Source organism: Schistocerca piceifrons, chromosome 1 (genome assembly GCF_021461385.2).
Source record: "Schistocerca piceifrons isolate TAMUIC-IGC-003096 chromosome 1, iqSchPice1.1, whole genome shotgun sequence".
Taxonomy (NCBI): domain Eukaryota; kingdom Metazoa; phylum Arthropoda; class Insecta; order Orthoptera; family Acrididae; genus Schistocerca; species Schistocerca piceifrons.
Window position 1 is genome coordinate 1,058,573,935 of NC_060138.1, and position 21,895 is coordinate 1,058,595,829.

Below are 21,895 nucleotides of genomic sequence, written 5' to 3' on the forward strand. Positions count from 1 at the left end.
GATTTATCAGGTAAGCGAAGTTTAATGAAATTCCTTTTAGCATTCATGTGGATGACCTCTTCTCTTCAATTTTCGCACCATACGCCTTTTTCGAAATCGTTTTGCAATTTGTTTTGACTTTACATACGATAAACGACAACATGATCTACAAGCAACGAAGACGGTTGACCAGATTGCCTACTGAATCGTTTCTGTAGATAAGTAACAGCAGAGGGCCTATAACACTACCTCCGAGAACGCCAGAAATCGGCATCACTTTCTAACTATGTACGTTACCCAACGGTTCCTGAATAATAAGCGAACATTATAGTCAATTAAACATAGTACCAAAGACAGTGAACTGTAAACGAACAGCCTTCATAATCGTTGATACCATTATTTCAGTATTGCGGTTGATTTCGCGAGAGGCGAGAGATAACGTTCGTGAGTCACGTTCATTCGCGCATGACAAGGGTGCTCTCATTCTGTCTCACCAATTCTACATAACACTTTCATTAGGGGTTCAAAATGGCAAAATAATTTTAACTCAGTTTCTTTCCGCTGGCGAAAAGGAAAGTGTTCCGCTAACACGTATGCTAGCGAACCACCTCCCTGCGCGAGAGACTCAGGCTGCTTCGTGACTCAACAGACCAGCACGCGAGGCACTGGAATGTGTTTGCTGACTGCGAACGGAAGCATGCATCAAATAACACTTTCACAGCCGGCTCAGTGGTCTAGGGGTATGATTCCTGCTTTGGGTGCAGGAGGTCCCGGGTTCAAATCCCGGCTGAGCCCTTACTTTTTCCTTTATCACATTATACCAACAAATTCTGCATCCACTGGAGAGTTTTCGCTGTGTGTAGTTGGTCATAGAATGAAATAAATGGATATTTCTCACAAATCCTTGGTCGTTACTCTCGCGAGGTGTGTGTAGCGTTCGCCGGCCAGTGCGGCCGAGCGGTTCCAGGCGCTTCAGTCTGGAACCGCGCGACCGCTACGGTCGCAGGTTCGAATCCTGCCTCGTGCATGGATGTGTGTGATGTCCTTAGGTTAGTTAGGTTTAAGTAGTTCTAAGTTCTAGGGGACTGATGACCCCAGATGTTAAGTCCCATAGTGCTCAGAGCCATTTGATTTTTTTTCCTTTCTTTTTGTGTATCGTTCATTAATCACCATACAGGCTGGTATACTTTTTTATTTGACTTATGCCGGTGTGCTAATCAGTAAGATGTACGTCCGCTGTGAATCCTAGACCCTATTCTGATAAAATAAGACTATAAACAATAGTCTATTCAGACCCTGAGCTAGTTGGTGGGCCGTCTATTAGTTATGGCGAAATAGTTTTTAGATTTCACTACAGTTGATCCTGAGATCACTTGCTAGTAATCATTGTCGATTACATGTTCCGACTTTCTTCAGACTGACACAAAATTGATGTGTGTGTGTGTGTGTGTGTGTGTGTGTGTGTGTGTGTGTGTGTGTGAAATCTCATGGGACTTAACTGCTAAGGTCATCAGTCCCTAAGCTTACACACTACTTAACCTAAAGAATCCTAAGGACAAACACACACACACCCATGCCCGAGGGAGGACTCGAACCTCCTCCGGGATCAGCCGCACAGCCCATGACTGCAGCGCCCAGACCGCTCGGCTAATCCCGTGTAGGTGTTATGTCTGTGAGTGACAAGGTGCTGAATGCGAGTTCTGTGTGTGAAGGTCATTTTTTCTGGAGCAGCTGTTCCTACCTCCTGCCCTTATGCTTATAACTAAAGTGTAGTTAAGCTAGTTTTACAGGATTCATATGTGTCAAAAAAAAAAGTTTCTCATAATACTTTGTAGGTAAGTGTTGGGAACACAGTTTACTCATCGTCATACACCTGTGTACACTCCTCCTTGTTTTATTATTGTCGGTCCAACTGATGTCCATTGTGGTGTCACCGCCAGACACCACACTTGCTAGGTGGTAGCCTTTAAATCGGCCGCGGTCCGTTAGTATACATCGGACTCGCGTGTCGCCACTATCAGTGATTGCAGACCGAGCGCCGCCACACGGCGGGTCTGGAGAGACTTCCTAGCACTCGCCCAGTTGTACAACCGACTTTGCTAGCGATGGTTCACTGACAAAATAAGCTCTCATTTGCCGAGACGATAGTTAACATAGCCTTCAGCTACGTCATTTGCTACGACCTAGCAAGGCGCCATTACCAGTTACTATTGATACTGAATCATGTACAGTCAAGAGCGACGCTCATCATTAATGGATTAAAGTTAAGTATTCCACCAGCTACGTCCGTTTCTCTAAAGTCTAATTTCCTTGTCCTGTTCCAGACCTCACGCCAGCCTGCGAGAGCTAAAACGCGTGCCTTTCGGCTTCCTCTAGTACCCGGTGTTGGCTCTCCTGCCAACCCACAACATCCATTATGTTTTTAGTCTTGTCATTTAAACCATAACGGATCTCCCAACTAGAGGACATTTTTTATTCTGGCCTTAATCGGTTGGCGGGGTTTCGGACGCGGATGGGGTTTCTCTCAGCACAAATGCGCTCTGGGAGACTCTTCGCTGTTCTGGTACACGCACCGGCCCGACCTATACACTTTTACTTCCCTGTAAATTATTTCTCTGCTCTGGCATGAATGTCGCTTTCAGTACCTCGATTTTACCAGTCCTGCATACTTTCATAATCCAAATTTCTGGCAACATCACTACTCCAGGAGCACTACCTCTTCACCGAAGGACTGACGACCTCGTTGTTTCGTCCTTTAAGCCCCAGTGAACCAATCAACTGTGTACAAAAACTATTATTTTAAAAAATGTGATAGTGTTACCCTTGTTACTGACCCAACGTAGGCGAGGTTCAGCTAAAATCGCGGAGTCACTGTAAATTCCGCTGATTTTGTTATAGCTATAGCAACAAATTAAAATATTCATTGTTGTATGTGTTTTCCCATGTATGAAGTTTTCCGTGGTTTCTTTTTTTCCAGGAGATTTTTTTCTGTTTTTTCCTCTGTTACAGCCACTGACACTTCTAACACACAATTCCGCCTGCAACTGTAATTCCCGAAGCTGTGAGTAACTGCAGCTTTTTGAGTGGAAAGATAACTGTCATTGAGTTTTGGAATCAAACTTTGAATCAAGTAACGCCTGAATTAGACTTCACAGAAGAATGCCTATTCAGTATAGGAACTACGCCACTTACATTGTGGTGGCCAGGCACAACATAGAAAAGTGCAGCATCGGCCTTTCTTAAGCAAACAATTTTCCTTGATTTTAAAACTTACTTTTAAGAAGTGCTGCACCTATGGTATTCTGCTATGTGGAGTTATTTATACTTTCATTAAACATAGCTCCTCATGTCTGTTAACTAAAGCTTCCTATAGTTGGAATACAGTAACTGGTGCAATTAACTAAAAACATCTAGTGGATGCAGCCATGTGGCACAACGTGACTTTTAATGATGTGAAATTAGGAGCGTGCTGTAGTTTGAATCACCAGTGCCAGGAGTGGCCAAGAATTAGGCTATTCAGCCGTGCGCTGGCCTGAGTGAAGTAGCGCCCAGCCTCGGTGCGCGTTTCCCCCACCACCACGCCATTCTGTCTGAGTGTGAGGAGGAGCAAATTGCCATCTATCTCTAAAACAAAGATAATAAACAAAACAAATTTTCAGAATTAATTGTTTTTGGCGCGCTGAAACATATAATTTTTGTCTGCTGCAGACTGTCGGCATACAGGCAGACGAAGACAATTTCACAGACTTTCGCACTCAGATTGGCATGTAATCATGACTTATTTAGTTTCATAACTGAAAAAACGGCTTTCACATGCTTATGTTGAGCGAAATATTGAAGCAATTTTGCAACCTCTGGAGACGTGGAAACAACCTGAGGAAATCAATATAGACGTCCTGAACAGTTTTAACGAAAAAGGAATTACCTTGCAGGTCGATTAGCTATGTCTGCATATGCACAGGGACGCTTTCAACTGAAATGGCAAACAGTCTTTTAAACAGACAGAAAACAGTAGTAACACTGGCAGTGTTCGTAAAACATTCACGAAACTCTCCTTGTGATTCTTTAAAGGCCACAATGAATTTTTCAAACCACAGGCTTTCTTTAACGTGAGTTAGCCTAGAGAACTGGATTGTGTTTATCAGAATGTATATCTTCTACAATGCGATTTTCTTTTTAACTGCATGCCCATCAAATCAGGAAGTAGTTTTTTCTTTTCCTGCAGTATCTTACGCTTTGAGTAGTGTGCATTCAAGTTATTTCAAAATGCGAGGTTTGCAATCCATTCCGAATGTTCTAATTTCCGTGTCTGCACTCCCTTTTCCTTCTTAAGTTCAATAAGTTTGAAATCTAAAATTAATGGGAATCGCTAGGAGGAAGAAAACGTTCTTTTCGCGAAACACTGTTGAGAAGATTTTGAGAACCAGCATTCGCGGATAAACTGCAGAATGAATCTATTGCCCCCAACATACGTCTCGCTTAAGGACCGCTGAAACAAGGAAAGAGAAATCAGGGCTCTTACGGAAATATAAAACAGTCATTTTTTTCCGTCGTCCCATTTTGGATTGGAACTGTAGTGTCTTAAGGAGTATGTATGAAGGTGTGAAGATGTAGAAAAAAGTATCAGTTGTTCAGTTTTTACAGCCATTGTCGCTAGCTTTTATCTGTACAGTGTTCTTGACTGACTATATAGCACACCATCTGTTCACCCAAGTGCATACTGGACATACACTAGAAATAGCAAGACTCTGCACGATTTTTATATTTCAGTCAACATAACCGTTACTTCCCAGCAGGTTCAAGTACTGAACACCAGTGTTCTTATCTCTGTGGGGACAGCTTTTATTTAATGCTAGAAACTGAGCAGTCACAACACTACGTATAGCCTGTTGGCGTCTTTATTACTTACCGCTCGAGGGAACTTGAAAGAATGAACAACGAACAAAGGCGTTGTGGGGTACAGCACCTCTTGTAGTACCAAAATTCACCGCTGTACTTCCCTGCATACCCTTCGCTTTACTCCTCAAATTTATATGTAAACAGAAATCTGCTACGGGGTGAGTACTTGTCCGACGTTTAGTGTACCATGCAGGCACGACTACGCTACAAGTTTCTGCCTGTACGCTCTAGAGTTGCAGGTATCCAATAACTTTATTACTCTATACAACCGAACAGTATTAGTGTGATTACTTTATGTGGTTTACAGTAGATGCGAACATGCTAGTTAGAGTTAACCATGGTCGTTGTTTCGGAATTTTCTCTTTCCAGCATCAGATGGATTTATATAAATTAAAAAGACCGATTATTTGTAAAACAATGTTTCTGGGCAGCGTAGGTTGTTAATTTAAATAAGTCCTCCTCATGATGGAGATATAGTCTCCCGAAAACGCGTAGCGGATACTTGCAGCTATTTATATGCTTCACTTCATTTCTATGATTTAATCTGACAGCAATATGACACTCCGGGCTGTTGCTGCCTGTTTCAAATGGTTTAAAATGGAAAGGAATACACATCAACAAGAGAAGATGAGCGCCACGCTTTAAAGCCAATGGGAGAACTAATTAACGAATTTAATGGTTGCTGTTACTACTGCATTACTACTCGACTTGACTTCGCTATGTCAGTAAGCACGTTAGTGAGAGGTTCAACCGCAGTCAGCGGCTGTACATCCCAGACATTTAAGTAAAGACGTTAAGCCCGTAGAATTCGTTGAGTGAAAAGCGTCGGTAAGAGCACTTTAACAGATTTCACTAGCTGCTTCATATTTTAGCTAACCAGGTTATATAGGACGACGTGGTGTTGATTTAGCAAAATAACTTTATCTTTACTTCTTTAGTCCGTTGGAAAGGAGTGTTCTCGTAAAGCGTATTCTAACGTGGCACCAGCTCTCTGCGGGAGACGCCACACAGCTTCGTGACTCACAGATCAGCACGCGAGACGCTGGAATGTGTTTGTCGACTGTGAAGACGAGAAACATCTTTCATAACTGGCTCAGTGGTCTAGGGGTATGATTCCTGCTTTGGGTGCAGGAGGTCCCGGGTTCAAATCCCGGCTGAGCCCTTCAATTTTATCCCCAGAAGGTGAAAATACGAATACACTTCGAAGTCCCTAAGCATTCTCACGTAAGAGTCCATTATTGAAAGTAAACTCATAATCTCGCGAAAAAATACTAGTAGAAATGCCTTGCAGTAATATTACTGGACGGATTCCTTTATTCATGCAGGCTACGCTTCTGACTTGCCACTTTCGACAGAAATCTTGTTACTGAGGAACTCTTTATTTTTTCCCAAAGTAGATAACTGTCAAGCAATGAGGGAGCATCAGCCTCCAAATTCAGTCCTTCCGGTCACCTATCATGGACTGCAGTAACAATCAAGAACCCACCTATTTGAACAGCACAATCAAGAAGCTACCCATTCTCATGCGGATGGTGAAAATTCCATCAAGAACGGAAGAAAGAAAGGAGAAGTGTGCGCGATCCACTGATTACATATATACACTCCTGGAAATTGAAATAAGAACACCGTGAATTCATTGTCCCAGGAAGGGGAAACTTTATTGACACATTCCTGGGGTCAGATACATCACATGATCACGCTGACAGAACCACAGGCACATAGACACAGGCAACAGAGCATGCACAATGTCGGCACTAGTACAGTGTATATCCACCTTTCGCAGCAATGCAGGCTGCTATTCTCCCATGGAGACGATCGTAGAGATGCTGGATGTAGTCCTGTGGAACGGCTTGCCATGCCATTTCCACCTGGCGCCTCAGTTGGACCAGCGTTCGTGCTGGACGTGCAGACCGCGTGAGACGACGCTTCATCCAGTCCCAAACATGCTCAATGGGGGACAGATCCGGAGATCTTGCTGGCTAGGGTAGTTGACTTACACCTTCTAGAGCACGTTGGGTGCCACGGGATACATGCGGACGTGCATTGTCCTGTTGGAACAGCAAGTTCCCTTGCCGGTCTAGGAATGGTAGAACGATGGGGTCGATGACGGTTTGGATGTACCGTGCACTATTCAGTGTCCCCTCGACGGTCACCAGTGGTGTACGGCCAGTGTAGGAGATCGCTCCCCACACCATGATGCCGGGTGTTGGCCCTGTGTGCCTCGGTCGTATGCAGTCCTGATTGTGGCGCTCACCTGCACGGCGCCAAACACGCATACGACCATCATTGGCACCAAGGCAGAAGCGACTCTCATCGCTGAAGACGACACGTCTCCATTCGTCCCTCCATTCACGCCTGTCGCGACACCACTGGAGGCGGGCTGCACGATGTTGGGGCGTGAGCGGAAGACGGCCTAACGGTGTGCGGGACCGTAGCCCAGCTTCATGGAGACGGTTGCGAATGGTCCTCGCCGATACCCCAGGAGCAACAGTGTCCCTAATTTGCTGGGAAGTGGCGGTGCGGTCCCCTACGGCACTGCGTAGGATCCTACGGTCTTGGCGTGCATCCGTGCGTCGCTGCGGTCCGGTCCCAGGTCGACGGGCACGTGCACCTTCCGCCGACCACTGGCGACAACATCGATGTACTGTGGAGACCTCACGCCCCACGTGTTGAGCAATTCGGCGGTACGTCCACCCGGCCTCCCGCATGCCCACTATACGCCCTCGCCCAAAGTCCGTCAACTGCACATACGGTTCATGTCCACGCTGTCGCGGCATGCTACCAGTGTTAAAGACTGCGATGGAGCTCCGTATGCCACGGCAAACAGGCTGACACTGACGGCGGCGGTGCACAAATGCTGCGCAGCTAGCGCCATTCGACGGCCAACACCGCGGTTCCTGGTGTGTCCGCTGTGCCGTGCGTGTGATCATTGCTTGTACAGCCCTCTCGCAGTGTCCGGAGCAAGTATGGTGGGTCTGACACACCGGTGTCAATGTGTTCTTTTTTCCATTTCCAGGAGTGTATATAATTTAAAAAATCGTTCGGGCGTTGATGTTTAATGTTACCCCAGGGCGGGTCGCTAGTATGTTAGAAGCACAGTCCGCTTGGTACAAAAATAATTCACCGGAACATCACGACAAGCAGCGAACGTCATACGACGCCACTGTATACGTGATGTACAGTCATTACTTGTTGCGCGAAAGAGAAATTTGGGAGAGGACCACATATAAACTAACTTGCACTACAAGAAGTGCAACAGACACGTACTGGCACACAGAGAATTTATACGCCCCGCATAATGAGTAATGCAAGAGATACCAGCTTCGAATTCGATTGGTGTTTTCTTAGTACAGACTGTAATGGAGGATATTTTTATGTAAATTTGTGTGTAATGAACGAATGGGCTTTATACATATCTTATTCTTTTGTTTCCCCATTTTATTGTATAGTATATTTTCTATGTTGATATAAAATTGTTAGCAAACTGTAAACATTTTATTCTCTATATTATCTGTATTCATGTAATTTTCTGTTATGACTGCAAATTAATAACATCTGTAGGATTTTGCTAAAGTTAAAGGTTCCTTGTCAAAACAAGAGGCTGAGAGTTGCCGTGCAGACATGTGAACGCGGGAGTCAATCGGTGTGCGCTAATTTTGGAAACTTTAATCAGTTTGTGCGGGAATTTGAAGTCACGCCCTTTTATGAGTCGGGAACTATTCTGGAAAACACGGAAGAGAAGTGGAAAGTATTTACTGAACAGAATCGACATGAAGACTGCAAAAGCGATTCAGTGTGGTTAATCGCTAAGAAATGTCGAACTGTACCATTATTGAGGGAGGCCAACACTGCTAATTTAGAATGTGTAGTCGGACAGAGAGAGGGGAAGAAAACATATTAGTAGCACCAGGTGAAATATGTGGGCCGATATAGCGGCGCTGAAATGTGTGACAATCAGCACGATGGTCTAGGAGAACTGAAGACGCAAAAGATTAATGACTGCGAACATCATAAAAGCAGAATAATATTACAAACGAAATTATAAGGGCAATTCGCAAGTTTTGCTTATGACAAAAACCAAATGAATGAGTACGTCCCGGAAAAATAATGTCGAAGCGGGCGTTTATAAGTTGTGTATAGTATTTCACTTGCATTTTGAACTGAAAATTCTCATTTCGATACTTCTTGTTACAGAAATCCGAGGCGTACCGAAATTAAAGTCCTTACAGTGTGGAAGATCAAAACCTAAATTGCACACGGTATTAATCACAGTTACCTCAGGGAGTCACACCTAGTGATACGTGGCTGGCGACCACGGGGCCCCGAGCTGAGTCCTGGCATTGCTTCCACTTACTTATGCCAGGCTCCTCACTCTTATCTTTCCTATCTGGCCACCCTCGGCCAGCTCTTGTTCTTTTCCGACCCTGACGCTATTAGGTTTCGAGGGCTAAGGGTCTTTCATTTTCCAACCTATACTTCTCATGCAGCGTCTGACCCGGAGCGGGCGGCTGCAAAAGGCGTCTGTATCCCATGTTAGGGGCGGCCTCCAGAACTGCGGAAGGCAACGGAATACCACCGCAGATTATCTTCCCTGCATAATGCAGTCTCCATTTTATGCACAAAAAATGGCTTCCTCTCATGTTAAATCAGTGTCCGGAGGTAAAATAGTCCCCCATTCGGATCTCCGGGGGGGGGGGGGGGGGGGGGACAACTTGAAAGGAGGCAAAAAATCAAAACGAGAATTGGTACCTGGAATGTCAGAACTCTGCTACAAGCAGGAAAACTAGAAAACCTTAAAAGAGAGATGGAAAAGAATCATATGGACCTCGTAGGAGTTGCTGAAGTAAGATGGAATGGACATGGAGAGTTGCAGTCAGATGAATATGTATTATGCTACTCAGGAGGAGAAGTAAAAGGAATTAATGGAGTAGGAATGATTATGACAAAGGAATTGGCTAAATGTGTGGAATATGTAGACTATGCAAATGACCGGGTTATTGGTGTAAGGCTGAAAGGAGCACAAAAAGATTTACTGATTGTCCAGGTGTATATGCCAACTTCAGAACATGATGACCAAATTGTAGAGGAAACGTACAATGTAATAGAGAGAATAATGGACGAAAATAAAAAATGCTGCAAAATAGTAATGGGAGACTGGAACGCCATTGTGGGAGAAGGGAAAGAGGGAAACATAGTAGGCAGTCATGGTCTTGGAAAGAGAAATGACAGAGGTGAATGGTTAATTGACTTCTGCAGGGAAAGGCAGCTGATAGTGGCAAACACATGGTTCAAGAACCATAAGAGGAGGCTCTACACTTGGAAATCACCAGGGGATAAATATAGAAACCAAATCGATTTTATATTGGTAGAAGAAAGATACAGGAATGGAATCAAGAAGGTGCACACATTACCAGGTGCAGATATTAATAGTGACCACAACTTACTTATGGCAGAAATAGAAATAAGAATGAAAAAACTGAAAAAGGCGACAATGGTGAAGAAATGGGATCTAGAGAAGATAAGGTCCAACAAAGAACAAATTACAGAAATGCTGTCTCGGGACTTTCTAAACACATTACGAGACAAAGAAGCACCTGATAATGCCAACGAGTACTGGAATATGCTGAAAGAAGGAATCATTAAAGCAGGACAGCAAAATATAGGATATGTAAAAGGGAAAAGGTCAAAAAAACCATGGGTCACACAAGAAATGATTTCCAAGATGGAGGAGAGAAGAAAATTGAAAAACAAGAACACTGAAGATGCAAGAAAGATATACCGAAGGTTAAATAACGAACTGCGAAGAGAAACAGAGCAGGCTAGGAAAAAATGGCTAAAAGAGGAATGTGATGAAATTGAAGAACTGGACAGGAAAGGAAGATACGACCTACTATACAACAGAGTAAAGACTATGACATGGGAACAAAACAGAGCAGGAAGTGCTACTATGGAAATTTTGAGTAATGACGAAGAGGTAGTGTATAAAGATCGTGACGATGTCCTCCAGAGATGGGAAGAATATATAAAAGAGCTATATGACACAAATAGCAAACCAGAAACTCTGGAACTTGAATCACACAACAGTGTAAGTGATGAAGAGAAAGGACCGACCATCATAATGGAAGAAGTAAAGTCTGCTATTGCTGCAATGAAAAATGGCAAAGCAGTAGGTACAGATACAATACCGGGAGAAATACTAAAATGCTTGAACCACAATGGAATAAGAGAAATATTGAGGTTATGTAATAAAATATATGACAGTGGTGAATGGCCTGAGGACTTTTTGACAACAGTAATGATTCCATTGCCGAAAAAACAAGGAACCAAGAAATGCAGCGAGCACAGGACAATCAGCCTCATTTCACATGCAGCCAAAGTGATGTTAAGAATAATTAATAAAAGACTTGAAAAAGTAATAGAGGAGAATCTCGGCGAGGAGCAGTTTGGCTTTAGACGGAATACGGGCACCAGAGATGCAATAGGGCTCCTACGAATCTTAGGAGAAAGGTTTATTGAAAAAGGAAGAGACCTATATATGTGCTTCATCGATTTAGAAAAGGCATTTGACAATGTGGTTTGGGACAAGCTGGCGACTATTATGAGGGAAAAGAGAGTGGACTGGAAAACCAGAAGACTTATAAACTCATTGTACCTTAATCAAAAAGTTTCAGTTAAAGTGAGAGGAGAAAGTACGAACTGGATCAGACTAGGGAAAGGAGTAAGACAAGGATGCTGTTTATCACCTACTCTTTTCAACCTATACTTGGAAAATATGATTGACCAATGCTCATTAGATGACAAAGGAGTAGAAATTGGAAGAAGAAGAGTAGGGTGCTTGAGATTTGCTGATGACATGGTCCTTCTAGCCACAGGGGAAAAAGAATTACAGGATTTGGTGGACACCATTGCAACTAACGGAAAAAAATATGGAATGAAAATTAACACAAATAAAACAAAAGTATTGGCAATAGGAGGAAATAAGGAACTAAAAATTGTGCTGAATGGAGAAAAACTAGAACAGGTGCAAAATTTTAAGTATCTTGGAAGCAGGATAGACACCGACTGGAAGTGCACCACAGAAATTAAAACAAGGATAGCAATGGCAAAAGAGGCGTTTTATAAGAAAAGGAGAATCTTCTGCAGCGGTATGGACAGAGAACTCAGAAAGAGACTCATAAAATGTCTTGTATGGAGTGTTCTTCTATATGGCGCTGAAACATGGACTATGAGGAAAAAAGACAGAGAAAGGCTGGAGGCTTTTGAGATCTGGACATGGCGGAAGATGGAAGGAATAAGTTGGATGGACAGAGTAAAAAATGAAGAGGTACTGAGAAGAGTGGGAGAGAAAAGGCAGTTACTAGATGTAATAAAGAGAAGAAAAAGAAATTGGATTGGGCATATATTAAGAAAGAATGACGGACTGATAAAAACAGTTTTAGAAGGTTATGTAGAAGGGAAAAGAAAGCGAGGAAGGAAGAGATTCCAGATACTGGATGACATGATGGACGGTACAACATACAGCAGCCTTAAGAAGGAAGCAATGGATCGCAGAAAATGGAGAGGCAAAGGACCTGCTAATATAGCAGATAACTGATGATGATGATGATTAATCACAGTATAGGAACAAATTCGACATTGTAGTCGACCGCAATCTTGTACAAGACTCAGAGATTATTGCAGCGTCAGGGAGGTGACTCCCAACGCAGACGCATCGTGAAGGAATGTCCTTGCAATTCTGTCACTTCTCTGGAGTCAGCGGTGTTACCAAAAACATAACATCAGAGAGCAGTGAGTTCTATGAAGTGAATTAGATTTAAGACCGAGACTTTTGATTCACCAGTTAATTAAAATTCATTTAATTAAAGGACTGTCATATTTTATATAATGGAGGATTTTTTTGTAAGTTGATACCTAGAAAATGTGGGGCTACTGTAAGTGATTCATTCGTTTTCAAAGTTCTATATTTTCCGTAGTGTTACATGTACACATGTGAGTGGTGCTTGAGTAGAACCGTAAAGTCACCAAGTTAGCATTTTGCACTATACAGATGTACTCCGAGCCCTCTCTGATCGAACGACATACGCCCAAGCGGTAGTAACGTTCGCTCAATACTCTGTGTCGCAAAATCGTGTCAGTGGTCATCACGGCAGCACTGATGCGTTCTCCGAGCTGTTCCAGTGTTCTTGGCAGTGGGGGCTACGTAAACACGGTCACTAATGTGCCTGCAAAGGAAAAGTTCACAAGGCGATAGGTTAGGCATCCTGGGGGTCCCAAGGAACACTACGTCCAATCTAGCGATATGCGGAAGTTCGACGTTTAGGTAGTGCCGTACATCGATGCTCCAATGAGAGGTTCTCCCGTCTTGTTGGAAGATGAAATTCTAGGAATCAGCAGTCAGTTGCGGAATCAACTACAGCTGCAACATACTAAGGTACGAGATACCCGACAAATTCTCTTTACACAAGAAAAACAGTTTTTTCTATACTTACTTTTACTTTTTCGTGTCCGGAGATTTGTTTCAAAGCCTTTCAGCCCAATGTCGGGCTAAGTCCAATGTTTCTCTCTTCTCAAGCCATAGTTAGTCAAGGGTACACCTTGTTTGGCAGATGGAGCACTGCAGAAGGTGTTCCATATCCTGAACTTCACCACAGTCGCATTTGTTGTCTCCTTCGTCCTTAAAGCCCCATTTGACTAGGTTTGCTTTGGTGCTACGCCTGCTCTGATGCGGTTCAGTGTTCTCCAAATCTTCCAGCTTGATGTACCGCCGCTGGGTATTTCTCGTGAGCAGGGTAGTCCTTCGGAGGCTCGTTCAATTCACTAGTGAGAAATCTCTTGCGGGATTTAAGTCTGCTACGTCCACATGAAGAACCATGCAGCGGGTGGCGCTCGTCGAAAATCTGTTTAAATTTTTCTGTATGTTCGTGCGCAATTCTTCGGGATTGAGGAGATGAGAATCCAGCTGCTTTGTATATTTTCCCAAGTGGAGTGGGTTTCATGCATCCTGTTGTTAGCCTGCATGTTTCATCAAGGACTGTAGTGACTTTTTTGGCATGTGTGGATCGAGACCATACAGGGCATGCAAATTCTGCCGTGGAGAAGCAAAGTGCTTGAGCAGTTGTTCGTAAGACAGTCGGACTAGCTCCCCATTTACTATTCGTCAGTTTTCTTAAAATATTGTTCCTGGCAGCAACTTTTTGGCAGGTTTTTTCTCAGTGATATCTGTACGTCAGTGATCTATCCAGCACGACACCAAGGTATGTTGGTTTATCCGTATGGTCCAGTTTGTTGCCATTCCAGGTGACGTTCAGCTTCCTGTTTGCCTGTTTTGTGCGGAGGTGGAAAGCACTAACCCGTGTCTTAGATGTATTTGGTTTGAGGGAGTTCTCTTTATAGTATTAAGACATTACGTGTAGCGAGCTTTCTAATTTCCCTTCTACTTCCTCGAAGCTATTTCCTTGGGCTGTAATGGCCAGATCATCGGCATACAAGAAATGGGTAGTACGTTCCGGTGTTGGTTGATCATTGGTGTATAGGTTAAATAGTAGGGGGGCCAGCACACTGCCCTGGGCGAGACCGTTCTTTTGTCGGCGCCATCGGCTTTTTTTTCCGTCCAGAATTACAAAGAACTGTCTGTTTTGCAGCAGAGATTCAATGATTTTTGTGAACTGATTATCCTTAAATGTACAGTACAGTTTTTCCATGAGCTTTCTGTGGTTGACGGTGTCGTATGCAGAACTTAAGTCCACCAATGTTACACCTGTTATTTGTTTGTTTTCAAACCCTTCCTCTGTGTGTTCTGTGAGTGCTAGGATTTGACTGGTGCATGATTTCCCGGGTCTGAATCCAGCCTGTTGGGGAATGAGCTTTTGGTCTGCGATATTTGCTATGCGGTTTAGGATTATTCGTTCGTACAGTTTGTACAGATGGCACAGGAATGCTATTGGGCGGTAGTTCTTCGGTTGACCTGCGTCTTTCCCAGGTTTTAGTAGCGCCACTACCTTTGATTTCCTCCACATCTTTGGGAGATTTTCTATGATATTATATAGAAAATACTAACCTTCGGCGAATCACGATCATGCGCCACACTTTAACGAGGAATTCCAGCGTCCCATACTTACACGTTCCCAGATAAATGGAAGGTCTCGCACGTTCCAGGATAAAAACTTCAGGGTGTTCAAAAAGTTTCTCGGCAGTGCAGTATGATCGTTAGCTACGCGTGCCGTAAGCCGCAGTGAATATACCGAAATGAAACTCGGTGAAATACATGTTATTAATTTATTGGATATTCATTTTTACTTACAAATTTTCACATTAAATGTTGAAAGTGTCCCCCCTGTTGTTGAATAAACAATTCAATTCGTCTAATCATGTTTCCAAACACAAGCTGTAACATTTCTTCTGTAACAGAGGCAGTAAAAGTGGATATTGCAGTTTTCAATTCATCGATGGATTTTGGACGGTTTTTAAAGACAGCTGCTTTTGCTGTACCACATAAGAAAAAGTCTGGTGGTGTTAGGTCAGACGATCGTGGAGGCCAAAGTCCCTGTGAAAGTATGCGATCACCAAAAACATCAGCAAGCAGTAACATTGTAACGCGAGCTGTATGCGCGGTTGCACCATCTTGTTGAAAACAACCGTTCAGTATTTCACTTAACACAAGTTCTCCTATGAATGGGTACAGAATATCACTGCAACATCGTTGTGCGTCTATTGTTTCGTTGAAAAATATGGGACCCACAAGTTCTCCTATGAATGGGTACAGAATATCACTGCAACATCGTTGTGCGTCTATTGTTTCGTTGAAAAATATGGGACCCACAATCCGACGTCTAGAAATTGCAATCCAAACTCCTATTTTCACAGAATGAAGTGGTTCCTCATGAATACACAATGGATTTGCAGTACTCCATAAACGAGAATGTTGCGAGTTCATGTACCCGGATAAATGAAACCACGCCTCATCAGTGAAAAAAAGGTTCATTAAGAATATCCCTTCCATTTTGTTGAACGAAATTTTTTGAACCGTTGACAGTAATGCAGTCTCTTGCCATGTTCAGTATTTTTCAGTTCTTGCACGACTGTCACTTTGTATGGGAAAAGTTCTCATTTTTTCCTTACAGCTGTGTGGGCCGTTCCGACACTAACATCGATTTCTTGGGCGAATTTTCATACTGACTTGTTCGGACTCATGGACATTTTACCGGCAACGCTTGGACGAGCACCACTCGGTGCATCTGTCACTGAACCCGTACTTCGAAATTTGTTAGTCAAATCTTACACAGTATCGCGAATGTGGGAGTGTTGTCTCCGGGAAAACTTGTTCGACTAAAAGCACACGTTCTTCAATGGTTAGCATTTCAACAGTGACAAAAATGAAACAAACGAACTATAATTAAATGTTCACTTCACCACGTAACGACACACACTAACGATACTACTGACGCTGGCTGAGATAAAGGAAGCAGTGGAATGTTGGAAGAGTCCACTTGAAGGGAAGTAACCCACGCAGGCGAACAATCACACGCCGCGCGCGGCTAACAATCAACGGCACCGCGGAGAGACTTTTTGAACACTCCGTTTTTTCGTGCTTTGTTGCCATTTCGTCAAGGCACTGGACACCTAACGCCAGTTGATGGGCACAATGCAGTTTCGTTGAGTCCACGATACCATCCACGCATTAGTCATATTTGTACATGTAATACTTTGGAAAAGAATTAATGATTTATAGCAGCCCTGTATTTCAACTTTACCACGTCACATAATACGGCACCAGCATACCGGGTGTCTCTCGTAAGCGTCATCACTCCTTTGGTGTTTCGGCAAATATGCGAAAATTTGTTTTTGCAATGTGTAGCTGGAGTCAGCCGAAACAAATACTGCTCATCAAATGTTCCATGCAACTTTGTGTCAACAGATAGCGTCGATTGGTTTCCCACTAAAAACAAAATGATTTTTAAAGTGGAATTTTACGCGCCCACTCGATAGAGCGGTCCCAAATTAGTTCTAGTGCGACATTCCTTTTATCAGTATGTGTTAACAGGAACAGAAAAACGGGAAGACCATTTCTCCAGCTGTGACTGGATAGCACTGCTGCCTTGCGGTAGCAGATAACGCGCGGCAGGGCTCAACGTGAGTCGCTGCTGGGCTACTCGTCATTTTTCCGCTTTTACTGTCCCTGTTAATACATATCCGTAAAACAGATATCGCATAGACTGATTTGGGACCGGTCTATCGAAAGGGAATGTGAAATTAGGCTTTAAAAATAATTTTCTTTGTGATCGCAAGCAAACTGAAGCTTCCCAGTGGCAACGGCCGTCGCATGAAACATGTAATGCTTTGGATTTACTTGTGACGACTCCCACTACACTATGCAAAGAACGAAATTGGAAACATCTGCTGAAACACTAGAGAAACTGGGCCTGGCGGTTCTTGGAAGTGACGCCCTGTGTACCTAATATCACTATTTAATGAAACATTTGATGCAAATTTCTGACGAGACGTGTCTTAAATTAAATAAATTAACTGTTTACTCTCAGGGATTTACTCTCTTCAGACACCCTGTTACCGAACAGGATGACGGAAGGTAGAATTTTCTAAGACAGTAATTCGACTAAAAACTGCGTTGCTACTTGAGTTACATGTAGAACGAATAATAGTTCTGCCTAGTAACAAAACAAATTCGGCAGTATTTAATATACTTAACATTTTATAGTTTTCGTCCAGTTCATCGTGGGATTTTCATTATCGATTTACCGGTTACATTGCCTTCGCATCAGAATGGGTAGCTTCTTGGTTGTTCTGTTGTAATGGGATGATTCTTGAATGTTCCTGCAATCCCTGAAAGGCGATCGGAAGGAGCGAAGTCACAAGGTTCTTGCGGAAGATGATAAGTCTGAGGCACAAACTGCGTGAATAGAAAACCAAACCAATCATATTACTGTAGATTTCTTTACACAAGATTCCGTGGTTGCTTACAGTATTGGACTGTTGTGTGAGAATGCTTAGCGACTTTGGGGTGTATTCGTATTCTCACCTCCTGGGAATAAAAATTGAAGGGGGATTTGAACCCGGGACCTCCTGCACCCAAAGCAGGAATCATATCCCTAGACCACTGAGCCCGTTGTGAAGGACAGAAAAGCCTTCACACTCGACAAACACATTCCAGCGACTCGCGTGCTGGTACGTGAGAGACGAAGAAGTGTGGCGTCTATCGCAAGAAGCTACGTCACTAGCATATGCCTTTTGAGAACACTCCCCTTTTCAACAGAGGAAAGAAGCAAGGTTAAAACTGTTTTGCTAAATCATCACATGGACGTTCTGTAACTCGTTGGTTGCTAAAACCTGACGCTATTAGTGAAGTTTGTTGAAGAGCGCTTACCGATGCTTTGTGAGAGCCCTTTCCCCCTAATAACGAAACAACTTATATAGGCAGTATTTAAATCATTTTTAATGATGTATTACGTCATTATTGTTTTTTTTATCTTGTCGCCGGCCGGAGTGGCCGAGCGGTTCTAGGCGCTTCAGTCCGGAACCGCGCTGCTGCTACGGTCGCAGGTTTGAATCCTGCCTCGGGCACAGATGTGCTTGATGTCCTTAGGTTAATTAGGGTTAAGTAGTTCTAAGTTCTAGGGGACTGATGACCTCAGATGTTAAGTCCCACAGTGCCCAGAGCCATTTTTTTATCTTGTCGACAGAGCAAGAGAGCCAGAATGGTACATAATTTGGGTGTTTGATTTGCGGAATGAAACAGTATGAGAGGCGATTAGTGTCCAAGATCACATGTCAATAAGATCACATGGTAATTAATGTTGGAACTACCACGTTTTAACGATATGATAACAAAAGATGTGTCGCGGTTGGAGGCTACCCAGTTCTTAGTTTGGAAAAGCGGATTTGTGCCATCAGCTGTACAGTTTTATGTTTTTCTCTACCGGTTTCGATTGTTACAGTCATCTCTAAGGAGACAAATTTCTCAGGAGAGACGTAATTGCGCCAAGGCACAGCGTGTTTATATGTACTGTGTTTATAAGGACTCTGTTAAGACAATTACGACAATTATATAAGTTCTACATTTGTATGTCCCGTATATGACGGAAACGTATTATTGAACCATTGACGTACGATGTTTTTCTCCTTGAAGGTGATGGTAACAGTCGAAACTGGTAGAGAATAAACATGAAATTTTACAGCTGGTGGCACTAATGTGCTTTTCCCAAATTATTTAACAGCTGTAGGCAATCACCTACGAAACGATCTACATAGAAAGAACCCTACAATATCAGATGGCGTGATAAGTGGTATGAGTAAATGAAAGGTAGTGCCCATAACAAACAGAAAGAACCCGAAGTGTGAGATTAGACGATAAGCGCTAAACGTCTGGAGCCTGTCCCGTAATTTAAATCTCTGTTGGTCATACTACGAAGCGAAATGACACACGATGAGCACGTACAAACATAGCATGTTAGGTGGAAAGAAACAGTTTTTCTGGGAGGATTTTGGTAAAAGTGCATGTATCCGTAATGGAAACCGTCTACCATATATCTTTGAAAGAAAGACGACGTATTTGTCTGAAAATGTGGGTAAATTTACTCGCAATTTGAGGTAAAATGTGCAACGAGTCTTCCACCTCCGTCGTAAGGACGTTGGGAGTACGATAAAAGCGATAGAGCGATTTCAAGACATACAAACCCGTGCTACACATTCGATTGAGTTGGTCAGAGAAGCAGTAATTTTGATGTAAATTACTATCCGCCATACACTGAGCAGTGACTTGTGGATTATAGAGGGAGTACACGAATACTGCGTGAACCCGAAACCCAGTCGATTCATACGACAAAGGAAGATATCATCTCATCTTCCTTAGGATCACGCCCTGTAAAACACCGTGGCGTTCAAACCAACCTACGAATCGATGGTCGCTTTACTTTTCTGTAATCCGCAGTCTTCATTTCGACTCCTGGAGTGGACCTTTCAGTTATCCAATCTTCAAATTCTCATCTGGAAAATGGTGCAACAGGCATCTTTCATATCCGCAAGTGATTCTCGGGGATGAAAGTCACTTGTAAGTGTCTCAAGAATCCAGGTCTGTTACTAGTCCATCTAAGTGTTCCTCAAACTGTTGTTATATATTTTCACTGTCTATTTTAAGATTCACAGACGGTAGAGCCATTTTTACAATTCTCCACTTCTTTCCCCATATTTCAGTTTCAGATGCGATATTTTCAGTGCCTTAGGTCTGTTTGGAACTGACTTTTATGCTTCCCAATACTGATGTTAACGTTAACAGCCAGGTAGACTACATTAGATACTTGACATTCGAAACAGTAATGCTCGTGTCAATTTATTGATAAATTATTATTTTGTGGTCCACTGCGGTTTTTCGTTTAACGTCACTTTACAGTGATCTACAGCGGTAGTCTTATTTTTGTGTGAAAGCCTTCAGTTTTCAGCTGCCACTCTTTCTTTTGAAGAGGTGTTGCCTCACTTACTGAACTCTCAGGAAGCTGTTAGTCTTCGCTCATCCATATTTCTAAGTGCATACGTTTCCATTTGACATTCATTTTCATAGATTTTTCTATTACCCACGTGAACACTGAAATTTCTCACATACTTGACACAAGCGGAGTTGTGCAATGGGTATCGAACTGCGTTCGCATGTGAGAGAAGTGGTTTTCAAATCACTATCCGGGCAGCCATTTCGTTGTTTCCCTAAGGAGAATACCGGGATAATCCTTTACACGGCCTGTCTGCACTTTCATTCGTGTCCATTGTGAGCTTCTACTCTGCATCTGACTTCCTAGACGAGACATTAAACCCTACTGTTCCTTTCAGAATCATGGTGCTATGCATACAAAATCATGTCTTTTTATGATATAATATATACTACGACAGTCACTTGTTAGTAATATTTTGACACGTTTCGGCTGCATGCTGCCATAATCAGGTGACTTTACAGTTACTTTTACATTGTTATGAATGTGAAGTTAGGGTAGTTTTCGTTGTGTGCATCACACTAACCCCAATTCAAATTAATTAGAATCTAAAAGTAACTGTAAATGCAATGATAACGACAGCATGCTGCCGAAACGCGTCGTGCTAGTGAAATATTAGCAACAAGTGACAGACTGTTGCAGTATATGTTATTTCATTAACAGTCTTACAAAACGGTCCCAGCTGTCAAAGAATATCCATAAAACATGGATAAATTTAATTCTAAAAAATCATGTCTGCGTTTCTTCATGATGCTGGACGTGTTTCGGTGTGCGCATTGTTTAACTGTCTCTCCCCATCTTTCTGTGGCAGATAATGAAATCACGTTCGTGGAATTTTCATTACTAGGTGATAGAAAAATATATATTTGAGAATAAGCACAATGTGCCATTACCGTTTTTCATACCACTTGCATCATTTCATCTGTCATAATTGTAATGGTTCTGTGAGTACACACACACACACACACACACACACACACACACACACACACACACACACACGCATACACGCATACACCCTCACTGCGAGTGGCGTGTTAGTGTGCATTTTTGGTGATTCCGAACGACGTAAGTAGACTGTACCATTTTTGTTTTGAAGTTTATGGCAGAGACAGAAGGAAGCAGAAAGTGAAACTAGATGTTCTAGATGTTGTCTTCGTAATGCATCACCACAGCGTTGAACGGAATGAACGATTACCATCAGCAGTGTCTTACGCCGTCTCGCCATATGACATGTAATAGAGATTACGAAATTAAACAGGAACAATTACTTACTGTCTATTGAGTCGACGAGCATTTCGCCACCTTTGTTCCTGTGGCGATCAAATTCTGGAGGTAGAATTGTTTCAGCAGCAGTATCCCAATCCCTTCCAGCTCGAGCATTATATGACTATATTCTGCGGCAGATGTCCGGAAGTGGTGAGTAGAAGAATGAAACGCGTGTGGCGTGGATCATTCCATTCACAACTACGTCTTGAATTTTTGATTATAATAATAAAATCATTCTCCCTCGTGTTTCCTGTCCA

The 21,895-nt window shown here is 42.9% G+C and overlaps 1 protein-coding gene and 2 non-coding genes across 3 annotated transcripts in view; 2 read left to right on the top strand and 1 right to left on the bottom strand.

Annotated features, from left to right (window-relative positions):
- LOC124796726 overlaps positions 1–21,895 on the bottom strand; it is a 1,132,495-nt gene that overhangs the window by 291,901 nt on the left and 818,699 nt on the right. The window lies entirely within an intron of this gene.
- On the top strand, positions 703–774 carry Trnap-ugg. Its single transcript has one exon. It is a non-coding gene; the product is annotated as a tRNA-Pro (tRNA).
- Positions 5,969–6,040, top strand: Trnap-ugg. The gene has a single exon. It is a non-coding gene; the product is annotated as a tRNA-Pro (tRNA).